At 37.0% G+C, this 14150-nt stretch overlaps 1 protein-coding gene across 1 annotated transcript in view; it reads left to right on the top strand.

Annotated features, from left to right (window-relative positions):
• Positions 1-14150, top strand: part of GABA-B-R3 (gamma-aminobutyric acid type B receptor subunit 3) — a 702393-nt gene that overhangs the window by 35327 nt on the left and 652916 nt on the right. The gene's annotated exons all lie outside the window — the stretch shown is intronic.

Genomic DNA, 14150 nt, shown 5'->3' with positions numbered 1-14150 from the left:
ACCACACATTCAGATCTCAGTTGGCAGTAATAAAACTGTGGGTAAGTAAATATGTTTTGTAGAGTCACGTTTTGCTATTTTTGAACATTTCTCTGAATCCAACAACAAGTTACAATCACGGAAATACTGACTAATTTCATTGCTCCAACCATCGCTTCAACTAAGAAGAATAATTCCAGACAGTTCTTGAACCATCTAAATGTTCGTTTTTTTTTTCTTGTTCACCTGAGGGAAGAATGAAATTATGCTAGATTTGGCCAAGATGCTAAAGTCGAGATGTTAGATGCTGAATGCATGTGAATTATGCTAGATCTAGGACCAAGATGCTAGATATGGCTTCACTGAATGGGAAACAGTTAATACCTTAATACTATACTAATGAAAAATCTATTCACATTGGAGAGCCTTTCTGGAAAATATTTCCATATGTGCGGATGAAGGGAGAAGGACGTATCTTATCATAAGTAGCAGTAATCATTTTATGAGGGACGAGGGATTAAATTGCCCCAATACGAGGATATAGCCGGAAATTTTTTTCGGAAAGGTCCAACTTTTGGGAAAAAAATCCAATATTACAAGGCACTACGTCTATGTTGTATTGAAAGCGTATTATCCAGCACTCGAAAAGAGGATAAGTAATTGTAAAATACTACCACCTATATTTTCAGAAGAAAATTATAAAACTAGATTGGTTTTATAAGAGAAAGAGTACAGATGAAGAGTAAAATCAAATTTTCATGTTACATTAATCATTTTCTTATTAAAGAAGTATAGTTTTATTGAAGAAGTATACAAACGTATGTTGAATTGGGTGTGTCTAATTTACTGACCATCTTTCTCTGCTCAAATTGTCGGGCTCACAGAGTTGTTATTTGTGTTTGATGTCGGTGGCCATTATAGTTTCAGTGGTGGCCAAAATTGTTATCTTATTTTACATAGCTTTTCCTGGTCAAGACAGGGGTAAAAGTGGATCTGAAAAAGTAGGGGAACGGTAAGTAGCAGCATGACGTCGCCCCTCTATCTATCTTTGCCTATGTGTAATTGTTTTAGGAACTGGGGGGACGCCGTACATATTTTTTGGAGGTAGGGGGACGGGGTCCCCCGAGTTTCCCCCGCACTTTTACCCCTGAGTAAAGATATACTAAATATTGTGATATTTTTATCATTTCTGGCAATACATGTGGGGCAATACATGTAGAGGTTGGTATTTCTGTAGAGTTTGATGTTGATAGCCATTATAGTTTCAGTGGTGACCAGAGAAATATGCTGGTCAGTAAATTAGACACACCCTGCTGAATCAATAAGTTTTGGGGGGGAAATCAGGATACCTTGGACCTTCCCCCCTTGTGGATGACTCCCCTGCCGCAATATCATATCATATATCTCCGATAGTGTTCAATGTGAATTAGCACTATTTTCTCAGTACTACATTCATCCTCCAGGTATTTAAAGTCTCGGTTGGATGTGGATGGAAATATTTTCCAATATGCAACAAAGAAACTGAAATTAACGGTGACTTTACAGGTGGAGAAGAAAAAGACTAATGGACAGTTGGCTGAACCCTTTTCAATGCAATTAATACTACGCCAAATCAACTAATTTAATCCCACTCACATTGATTCCTTGAAATCCTTCAAAGGTCAAATATTTTTAATAAAGAAGCAAGGGCGCCGATCCTGAGGGGCCCGCGCCTTCCCAAAGATCATGTAGGCTCCCCTATTGTATTTATGAACATACAATATTTGGCATAATTTGAATGCAATTTGTCTTAAAATCCTCATATATATATATATATATATATATATATATATATATATATATATATATTCTCTGTATCTGAATGCCCCCCCCCTCAATTTACAGAGAAATCGGCGCCCTTGTAAAGAAGCAGATCCAGATAGCTTCATTGTCATACTACCAAAAATATTTGTAAGCAATTAGTGAAATTCGTCTAAAATATTACAAAAAAAGTATGCTTTGATATCATTTCGGGCCTAATTATGGTAAAGCTAAAATGTGATTCAGATATGCATTTACATGACAAATACAAACAGAATTTTCGTGTTCACAAGTGTCAGAAATGGGTTTATACTGTATTTAACTAGGCTTAGATATATAACAAGATGTCAGGTTAAAAATTTGACCTGTCATAATAATAATAATAATAATAACCAAAGTCTTTCATTCTCCTCCGTAGAGTGGCGGGCAGCAGTAGGTTACGCCTTCTCTCTGGCCAGCGGAGTGACATGTCATAGAAACCTAAGCCTCATATGTAATTCTTGTTCAATTTTATCACTTTTTTATTTAAGAAAATAGTTTTTTTTTCGCGTGTGTTTACACAATCCTCTTAATTCTTCATACAAAATTCTTGTTTGACTAATGTTTCATTAACTTAATGTTTCAGTAACTTAATCCGCTTTTATATGTCATATTTCTTCTTTAGTCAACAATGGGGTAAGAAAAGTTTTAACTTCATTTTTCCCTCCACCCTCTTTCTAGGGTACTAATATTTTTCGACTTCCATATTATGGGAAGCATGTGTCTGACATATTTTATAGGACTCCTATGTCCGCCCGCCTGTCTGTCGGTAGATATCAAAGCAAATCAAGTAAGAGATAGAGAGAAACTTTTTTTTTTTTAGCATGGGTTCAGACTCCAAATAATGGACCCTATTTCCTATCTTTAATCCTACATTCAAAACAAAGTGGTACACTTAAACCATTTCCGGTTTCAACGATTTTGATCATAGAACAAAAAGATCATACATAACGAGAATCACTTCCTTGTAGTGGATTCAGTGTACTCAGAATACACTGTTCGCTAATATATCTGTATTAAAACCGGAAGTGGTCGAAATATACTGTTACTTCCGGTTTCAAAATTTATCTTCTCAGGGCGAAAATGGTAAGGCATGCGGGAAATGCTTTTTGTTATGGATTTAGCGTGTCAAAAATTAGTTTAACCTTTTACGTTATTCCTCTTCAAACCGGAAATTGTTGAAGTATAGATTTCCAGTTTCAATTCAGATCACCATAAAGAAGAACTGGTGTTATAATCAGTTTCTCATGTGGATTCAGTGTTGCAAGAATTGGTTCTACCTCAACTCTTATTTATCTACTAAAACCGGAAGTAGTAGAAATGTAATGTAGCACTTCCGGTTCCAATATTCATTCACAAAGAGCAGAAAAGGGTATTAGAAGAAGACAAAGTTTTTTATACGAAGTCAGCATCTCGAAAATAGTTTTAACGTCACGTTTTGCAGATTTGTGTACAAAGTTTATACCGAGATTTCTTTCTATTAATTTCGTCTCGAAGTTAATAGAATTCTTCAGTGCCACGAGATATGTGATATAACAACATTTCGACCATGTTTATTATTGAATGATATTGTAATGTTCCACGTGCTTGTGTTTATAAACACCTAACATGTGATTGTGTTTACCAAACTTTCTACACATGCTTCTATTTATAAACAAGAACTATGTGTATTTTACGATAGGGTAGTACATCTTACGTTGGAGTACTACAAGTTCAGTGCAGATGACGAAGACGTCAGCAACACCTATAATCATATGACGGCGAGGAAACAGCAGCATCACCGTCTCCTGGAACGCACTATAACGGAGAAGATTCCATGGACAGTCACCAGTCTGCGGTTGGTCACCACTCCTTTAGCTTGCCTGAAGCTGTAGGAGATGCCGAACATTAAGCCTCTAGATTGCTTCGAAACTTTACTCTTTTCCTTTCTTCCCGCTTAGCTTGCTTCGGAGCCCTCGCGGAATTCCCAGTCTCAGTCACTTAGCTTGACCGGAGCTCTTAAGATCCTCTCTGCTTGCTTCGGAGCTTTGGGGATTCCTAATTCACTCCACCTAGCTCGCTACTTGCGAATTACAATTACTTGCGAATCTTTAAACGTTGATAAATGTACCACATTATGTTCTCACAATCACTTTATCAATTTATAGTTTTTTTTAGTGTTACTTATGTAACACTAAAACAGTGTTTGAAGTCTAAGATTTGTGTGAACTAGTGTTGCTCACAAGACTCGTCAAATTTCTTGTCTTGTCTCAAAAAGGAGACGAAAATTGTAATTTTTCTTTTCTCGAATCTCGTCTCACTACTAACATCGTCGTTCGAGACGAGACGAGAAATTTTTTTCATGCTGTGAGTAACACTATTAGACGACTTGCGTAGTTTCACAATTGATGAAATGAAACTAATTTCTTTTTGTTTTTATTCCCTGTATTTGTAATTGTGTTTCTATGGTAATACATTAACTTTGTATGTTTTGATTTCATTTTATTTTTATGGATACTTTTTTTCTTTTGTCCTATCTTTCCAATTACATAAATTTCGACCAAGCGTTATCGTCGTTTGTGTGTGGGTGTCATTCATATGCAGTCGGTTTACATATGAAAGCCCTTTTTTTCTTTTTGTTGTTGTTGTTGTTGTTGTTGTTGTTGTTGTTGTTGTTGATGTTGATAATGAGAATTCAACCTGTTCATTTATGGAAACGACAGCAATATTAAAGTTTTCACTGCGAGAGAGGAAAGAGACATTTTTTATTAGTTGATTTAAGTGATAATATGTGTTCTACCAGCAATTGTGTCGACCGCAGTCAGCTGTGAAACAAGACCTTTGACCTTATAACAAACTATGTTTGAAGTTGAGTTAAAATCATTATTTGTAATAAGGTATCATGACTATGATGCAGTTATGCTTCATAAATATAATTATTTTTCAGCATATCTTTTATTCTAAAGATAAAGGGAAACCAATTTTTTATTTTTATAAATACAATAATATTTAAACTTGATTTTCTATATACAAGATTTTCCCAATAATTCCTGATAACCAGTACCATGCCTTGAGGAAGGGGGGCGAGCAAGGCAACAGCCCGGGCGTCGAAATAAGGGGCGCAAAATTCGGTAGGGAAAAAGGAAAGATATATATATATAAAATGAAAGGAAAAATAATAAAAAGTGCTCAAAATCAAGGAAAAGTAGGGTTTAGTGTAAGGGTTCGAAAATTTTCTTACGCTTCGCGCCAACCATGGTGGCGCTTCGCGATTGATTCGTCGACCTCATTCATATGTACGTGGGGGCGCCGTCGTATACTCTCGCCCCGGGCGCTGATTTTACACGGCACGGCACTGCTGATAACTGAATAACCAAAAGCGTTACAAGGCACATTTGGCTACTAGTTGAGTTTGTACGAGGGTTTGTCGTAGTTTTTCACTTTATCCTTTTAAATTATGGTACCTCGCGTGATTAGGTACTAGGTACTAGGGTAGTGCCTTCATTATTCGATTTCAAAAAGTATCAATAAAGCTTTTTGCTTCGTTTTTTCAATCCTGGAGCCACTGTAAAACACGTTCCGTATGTTTTCACACCTTTCTGCGTCGAGACATAGGGTGTGATGACGTCATAACTTTTTAAAAATATTAGTTGTTATGTCTATTTTTATTATTTTTGGCGGGCTTATTTTTTCACCTACAAGATTCAAATTTTGCACACACATTCACTTTATCCCTTAGCATTTTCCAGATTTGTTTTAGGTCTCTGCGTTGTAACAAGGGGGCGGGGTCCAAAGGGACGAAAAAGTAAAACGAAAGGGATATTTTTTTAACAAAAATAACTTTTTAGCGATTTTCCCGCCTCAGGTACATGATGGACACATGATGGACAAACCATGAGCCTAGATAAATAGGGACGTTTCAGGATTTTTTTTTATTACACCCGGGTCTTTTGGAGTAATCTGGAGCGTAGTGGTGCTCATAGGTAAATGTTTTTTCTCGCGCTTAGTATTTAAGATAGAAGCTTGATATTTTGTACACATATTTAGTACAACCCTTAGTATTATTCAGTTGATCTTGAGATCTGTGCATTAACACAAAGCGAGATCCAGAGAGGCTCAAAATAAAAAAAAAAAAATTGAAAAAAAATAGCCTATTTCTCTCAAACTTTCCCACCTCAGGGACACGCAAGGAACATGTGAATGGTACTGTTTGTAAGGCTGTTATATTCTGAAGAAAATGAGGTACGAACCATGATCCTAGAATAAATAGGGATGAACCTTTAGCTGCTTGACTGAAAGTCTATAATTTACCGAAGAAAGTCATAATTTATAAGGGGTAAAAAAAATCGCGAAAGCAGATTGCGTATCGTTGAAAACACGGTTAATTAGCGCGGGTTTGTAATATAAATTGGAAGAAAACTAGGACATTGTATAAAGCAGAATCGCCAAGGGGAAAGTGAAGACAAATATTCATACCAGTGTTGCCAACTCTAGCAAATTCTTTTAAAAATCTGCATTTTTAACTTACCTACTGATCTACTGATATATTTTTTAAATATAACAATAAATATCGTGATATTTACAATACCAGCTGTAGAAGATAAGCTTTTGGCTGCAGGAACGATCCTTCGGAAACTAAAATATCCCTACAACTACGTAATTCTGCATACAATTTCTTGATTATTATGTTGCCGATTTAAACAAACAGATGTAGAATAAAGATCATCCCCAGATTTTCATTTTACGTACCAGACAGGGGGGTCTTGGGGGGCCAGACACTCCGTTCGAGACCAGAAATGAAACAAATAAAGAAGGATGAAAAAATGAAATGAGAAAAAGAAGAATCGCGTTAAAAATTTCAAAAATCACGAAGCTTTTGGTTACTCTTTCTTATGAGGAGATTTGTATTACTTGAAATACATGGTGGCGAGGTGATCGAGATATCCTGGAAGAGTAAGTGAATTTGAAATTTCTAGAAAAGTTACGGAATTCTCAGAATTTCTAGAAGAGTTACGGAATTCTCAGAATTTCTACTACTAGTCAGTGGGATTTCAAGGGAGATTTCAAGCTTCCGAAAGTACAGTACCGTTGTGTAACAACGTGGACATTTTTCATCGTTATTTTTGTCAACGCATCCTTGCAGTATCAAACATGTTATTTCAAAAACAATTTTCTACTGCTGCTTTAACCTGTCATTGGAACAGACAGTAGTTGACGGAATAATAAAAACAAAAATTTATATGGAAAGCAAGTTCTGTTAACATTTGATTCAACAGAGAAAGGAACGCAGATATTGTAAAATAGTTTACAAGATATTATTGGGTTATGTACTTTTTATAATAGTGAATATGTACTTTTTATAGACCTAATAGTTGGGGTCATAGTGAAAGGAAAATTGTTATATTTGAATGAACAAAGGAAGGATGTAAATATTGCAAAATCCTTTTCAGCACGTTTTATTATTATTATTATTATTATTATTATTATTATTATTATTATTATTATTATTATTATTATTATTATTATTATTATTATTATTATGTTACTCGAGATTTCTCATAGTTTCTTATTAAAATACCAACATATAATCATTTTATTGTCCTAACAAACCAATATATGTTGATAGTAAAGTAATTTAGATTGATCGAGCTCCTGGGCATTCAGAATTTCGTCACGCACCCCCCCCCCCTTCCGTTACGAAATCCTGGCTGAACGAACCAATATATGTTCCAGTAAAATAGTTTAGAATGATCGAGCCCCTGTTGTGATGACCACAGTATTTGATATCACGGACCACCCCTCCTTCACGAAATCCTGGCTACATGCCTGGTACAGGAGGTGTAGTGAATGTCATACAACATCATGCATTTTTTTAAAAAATGAAATAACTTAGAAATGGAACTAATATGTCTATAGATTAATAGTTTTATGTTTTGCTTATTTTAAAGATATCAACTGTTAATAGTTGTACTGTAATTTAGACGCACGCTTGGTACTAATATTTTGGATCCCTGGGTTAGGAGAGCTTCTCCATAGGTGACATACGCGAAGCAAATTCATGATCGTATGTAAGGACACTTGTCCTTTGTATAAGAGAAGGTTTACTTAATAAATAATTTAATTATGTATTTTCTCAGGATATTTATTACAAACAGCTAAATAACTACATTATTCTTTTCCAACAATCGCCTTAGTTTAGCTGATCTACGGCAATGTTTGGCAAGGATAAGGATTCTATAGGATGTTTGTTTTGGATGCATCTGTAATCCCACATACACCACTGCCTGGGCTCCTTTGTCATTCTGGTACCTCAATGCACTAAGTGCATCTTTAAGTGACCGAAAAGTGCGGAAAGATCTAGAAATCTGAAGGTGACCACCGCCAGTTTTATTCTCAAAAGATACTTGGACACTTTCAGTGATTCTTCCAGACATGTTTTTTTTTTTGGGGGGGGAAGACAGTGACCAAGGTCGCCGATCCTGGGGAAGGGAGCCCGGGCCCCCCCAAAGCTCATGTGGACCCTCCTATTGTATTTATGAATATACAATATTTGGCATAATTTTAATGGAATTGGTCTTTAAATTCTCATATATATACCTTATGCATCTGAATGCCCCTCTCAAAAAAATTTACAGAGAAATCGGCGCCCTTGACAGTGACCCCTTGGAGCTGTGAGAGTGGCCCACAAGGGAGACCAAAATAATAAGTCTATATCTATAATATAATAAATAGAATAGCGCCATCAGTGCCCATCCAAATACTAAGTGTGCCTCTCGGGACATTTTTTCTGAAAGAAACACTGGACACTTCAATATCTCTCTCTTTTATTTTCGGTGTCAAACGTATCGGAATCCACTTTACAAACACTTTGCAGAACTACAGCACATCATGAACAATATTACGGACTGATCATGCACATCTCCATCTCGTGAAGCAAATTCTCATGCAACAGTATGCAGGTTTCCTTGTATTTTGTCTTTCGCGTTAGTAATGTAGTTTTCACTGACTGCAGTGAAAAAGCGTTCTGAACGTACAGAATCTTCAACACTCATTATATCCTATTTGAACTTCTCAAGCCTCTCGTCAGGGGCGGATCCAGGGGGACGATCGGAGCGATTGCCCACCCCCAAAGAGTAAACTTTCTTATTTTATATATAAATAAAACTCATCCCAGAGTTTGGAGCTCTTAAAAGTAGCTCTAAGTAGCAGTGTTAAAACCCACCGCTCCCCCCAGAAGTTCGTCCTGAATCCGCCCCTGCCTCTCGTAAACTTGTGTTCCACTCACATAATTGTCATCGTATTGAACTGTCACGCAAAGATGGCTTTTTAACCGTATCACGCCTTCACTCGACAGAACTCTTTTAACAACACTTCGCTTGTCCATATTAAAACAATCCTACGAGGGTACTGCCATCTTGTGTAACCATTTTCCAGTATCTAGTGCGATCTGCTGGCTCCATCTATGAGTAGCTCTAGAAATGCCACCATAAAATAGCAATGATGATCTATTTTTGACTTTGTATAGAACTTTTCTGGTTATTTATTGAATTCATGATCACTCGCTGCCTCCCCAGTAGTATTGGCCCCACTCCGCCTAACTCTCGATAATCCAATTTGGGTCCCCATGCACCATAGTGAATGAATTAGGGATGCTTTGGCCCGGGATTACGTCACCTATTGAAATTTTGTTTATGCTTATTCAGGGGCCATGCACGATGGTACGAATGAGTCAGAGGTACCTTGGCCATGCTATGACGTAATAGAATTGGGAATATTGGATCAGTGGTCATGATGATTCTTTAAAATTACTAAAAATATGGTCTTGATGATTCATTACGTTATGAAATAGTACAGGTTTACGAATGCTTTCGCTCCCTTTTATGGCATAAAATTTGGAGATTGTTATCCATGGACTAACACGGATGCAAATGAAATCTTTTAGTTTTACGTCCCACGATTATGCCGTTTAGGCTAAAGGAGACGGTGACGATAAGAAAGGAATGAAAGTGTGGGAGAAAAATGGAGCATAATGTTGTCCACCACAAAATTACTTTGAACCAGGAACCCCATACAGCAGAGGTGAACGCTTTACCACTGAGCCACCACGTCCCTTATTGGTGCGAATGAAGTAGAGGTATTTGGTTTGAGCTAATGTGTTTGTTTGACGTTGGGCTGATCCTATTTCACTTTTGGGACTCCACATGGACCATAGTGAATGAGTTAGAGATGCTTTGGTTTGGGATTGCATTACCTATTGTAATTTTGCTTATGTTTACTCAGAGGCAGGGATCACTCAGGACACATAAGATCACCTTAATTTAGTGTAAGGTCGCTGGTTCGATCTTAGCTAACGCCAAGTTGCTTTGTAGTGAACAAAAAGCCGTGTGCGTGAGTTTTCTCAGGGTTCTCCCCACTATATTTAATCCATCATTACATTTATTTCTCATCATCATCGTCTTCTTTAGCCTAGTTAGCATAACCGTAAGACGTAAAACTCAAAGATTTAATTTCATTTATCTGAACCACCACGAGTGTTCTGAATCAGTTTACCGGTAAAATAAATCAATGTTTTGCGAAAAAAAAATCAAACTAAATTTTTGATTCAGAACTTTTTTCGTGTACGATATAAAAAAAATGTGTACAAAATAAAATTCTGTTTCAGAAATTTTTTGTGTACGAAACAAAAACTGATTCAGAAAAATTTTTTGTGTACAAAATAAAATTCTGTTTCAAAAATTTTTTTGTGTACGAAACAAAAAACTGATTCAGAAAAAAAATTTTGTGTACAAAATAAAATTCTGTTTCAGAAATTTTTTGTGTACAAAACAAAAACTGTTTCAGAAAATTTTTTATGTACAAACAAAATTCTGTTTCAGAAAAAAAATTTGTGTACAAAACAAAAATCAGTTTTCGTCACGCAACTGCTGCGACTAAATGAATCGATTCATTCTGATAGTGTTGGCAACACTGGAAAATCTCGGTAAGTATCGCTCAGGCACTGAGTTACAGCGAACACAACTAGATTCGAACCAACAACCTTAAACGTCTGATTCATCTCTAAATACAGCCAACTAAACAATAAGATTATGTGTATACGCCAATGCTTAGCACTGAGTCAGCAAGGTTTTCTTCAAGGTCAAAGTCGCACACAAAGTAAAATGATGACAACACAGATCTTCTATCTTTCTATATGAAACATAAACCTATTGTGAGAACGGCTCGCACTGAAATGTGTAATGCAATATAATCTGTTTAAATCTGCTCGTCTTCTTTTCATACGCAAAACTGTTCGCACAGAAAATTAAAAACTTCTCAATGAGGCATGGTGACTCAGCTGTGTGAGGTCTCTGCTTCATGCTTACCGACGGATATCCGATGATGTCAGAACAAAGCAAACGGAGAAGATGAGCAAGACAACCCAAAGATACTATCTCTAATGTGTGAAGTCACTGCTTCAATCCTCAGTCAAGGAAGTTCATGTTTCGTCCTATCATTTCTCATCATCATCGTTTCCGCGGTGACGTTAAATTCAACATTTCCAAGAATCGAACTCGGGACGATTGCAAGGTATCCATGTTCATCCCTAAAGCGGAACAAAATGGCCCCTAAAAAGAGAACTTAAGGGGTGTGCCAAAGTACTATTCCCAAACATTTCAAGGGTGCACAAATGTACCTATGTCTTATGATAGGAAATAGACCCCTATACATGACCATATAAGGTAATAGGACCTCATCCAAGGTGATAAATTGGGACCAAAAGACCAAACACATGGTACAACATATTGCTTATGTTTATATTTTGGCAATTTTGTACCCTAAAAGGGAACGAAGTGAACCACCCAAATTTATCATGATACATATTAGAGTCCAGTAGTATATGCTTAAACTGGAAAATTTCCAAAATTTAAAAGATTGGCCATGGTACTCCTCCCGGAGTACACAAATGTACCTATGTCTTATAATAGGAAATGGACATCTGTATACGTCCATATAACTATATAAGGTAATAGGACCTCATCCAAGGTGTTAAAAATGAGCCAAAATACCAAATACGTGGTTGTAGTAAAATTTTGGTAATTTTGTGCCCCTAAAAGGGATATAATAATATATATATATTAGGGTCCTATACTATTATACCAAATGTTTTAAATTGGGCATTTCCAAAATTGAAGGGGGCGGGCCAAAGTACTCCCCAAAATTTTAAAAGGGGTGCACAAATATACTCATATCTTATGAAATGTAGTGAACCCCTGTATACGTCCATATAACTATATAAGGTAGTAGGGCCTCATCCAAGGGGATAAATTGGGCCAAAAGACCAAACATGTGGTACAACGTATTGCTTACGTTTATATTTTGGCAATTTTGTACCTCTAAAAGGGAACATGTTTTCTCCTGTTTCGTCCTATCATTTCTCATCACCATCGTTTTCGCTGGGGACGTTAAATTCAACATTTCCAAGAATCGAACTCGGAACGATTGCAAGGTATCCATGTTCACCCCTGAAACGGAACAAAGTGGATCACAAAGTACTTATCAAATTTAAGGAAATAATTTTAAATACGCCTCCATATAACGTAATAAGGCTCCAAAATCAATAATCATCAAAGGGAACGAGGTCCGATACTCCCCTCCCCCTCCAACTCTTGATGTAAATTAAGGTGATCTTATGTGTCCTGAGTGATCCCTGCCTCTGAGTAAACATAAGCAAAATTACAATAGGTAATGCAATCCCAAACCAAAGCATCTCTAACTCATTCACTATGGTCCATGTGGAGTCCCAAAAGTGAAATAGGGTCAGCCCAACTTCAAACAAACACATTAGCTCAAACCAAATACCTCTACTTCATTCGCACCAATAAGGGACGTGGTGGCTCAGTGGTAAAGCGTTCACCTCTGCTGTATGGGGTTCCTGGTTCAAAGTAATTTTGTGGTGGGCAACATTATGCTCCATTTTTCTCCCATACTTTTATTCATTTCTTATCGTCACCGTCTCCTTTAGCCTAATCGTGGGACTGCACCAGTGTTAGTTCATCTCATCAAGGGATAACAACCAAAAATCAAGTATTCCTCCCAAAGTTCAGCAGCAAAAATAGAACCTACTAATTAACGTGAAATCCGAACCGCATGAGCTCCTGCCGGAAATCGAACCCTGGTCTCCCACGTTAAAGACGCATACGGTAACCGGTTAGCCACAGAGGAACTCCAAAGTTTTCGAGTTTCATATTAATACTAATTTATACTATTACTGGGGTCTACTAATTCATAATGTAATAGGTCATCAAGAAAGAGATCAAACCTTGTTTTGGTAATTTTATACCCATAAAAGGGAACGAAACAAGCCATCATAAGCTCCAAGCTAAAAAATCCCAGTTCAGTGACGTCAAACGAACATATTAGCTCGAACCAACTACCTCTAATTCATTCATACCAGTAAAGGTGCGGTGGCTCAGTGGTAGAGCGTTCACCTCTGCTGTATGGAGTCCCTAGTTCAAACATCACGAAAATAGTTTTGTGGTGAGCAACATTATGCTCCAATTTTCTCCCACACTTTCATTCCTTTCTTATCGTCACCGTCTCCTTTAGCCTAAACGGCGTAATCGTGGGACGTAAAACTAAAAGATTTCATTTGCATCCGTGTTAGTCCATGGATAACAATCTCCAAATTTTATGCCATAAAAGGGAGCGAAAGCATTCGTAAACCTGTACTATTTCATAACGTAATGAATCATCAAGACCATATTTTTAGTAATTTTAAAGAATCATCATGACCACTGATCCAATATTCCCAATTCTATTGCGTCATAGCATGGCCAAGGTACCTCTGACTCATTCGTACCATCGTGCATGGCCCCTGAATAAGCATAAACAAAATTTCAATAGGTGACGTAATCCCGGGCCAAAGCATCCTTAATTCATTCACTATGGTGCATGGGGACCCAAATTGGATTATCGAGAGTTAGGCAGAGTGGGGCCAATACTACTTCCCCCTTGGAAAAAGTTCTGCGGGCGCCCCTGATTGAATACGCTTTGTACTATGATGTGTCAGTAAAGTCTCTACTTTACAAAAAAAAAAAAAAAAAAAAAAAAACAGGCTACACGGTGACTCAATGCTAGAGCCCTTGCCTCTAGTGCGTATGGTCCCTGGTTCAAGCCCCGACCAAGTAAGTTTATAGTGAACAACAACATCGTATCCCTGGGTTTTCTCGCTTATACTCCCGTTTCCTTCCACAACCTCATGCCACCAATTCTGCCATTATCATTCGTTTGCATTAATTATCGTCTCCCTTAGCCTGAAGAGCATAATCGTGAGACGCTAAACTGAAAAATTTCATTTCATTATAAAACATAAT

This window comes from Thermobia domestica, chromosome 5 (assembly GCF_964235325.1).
Source record: "Thermobia domestica chromosome 5, izTheDome1.hap1.1, whole genome shotgun sequence".
Taxonomy (NCBI): domain Eukaryota; kingdom Metazoa; phylum Arthropoda; class Insecta; order Zygentoma; family Lepismatidae; genus Thermobia; species Thermobia domestica.
The sequence above is the reverse complement of the archived record's forward strand: the minus strand, read 5'-3'. Positions and strand labels throughout refer to the sequence as shown.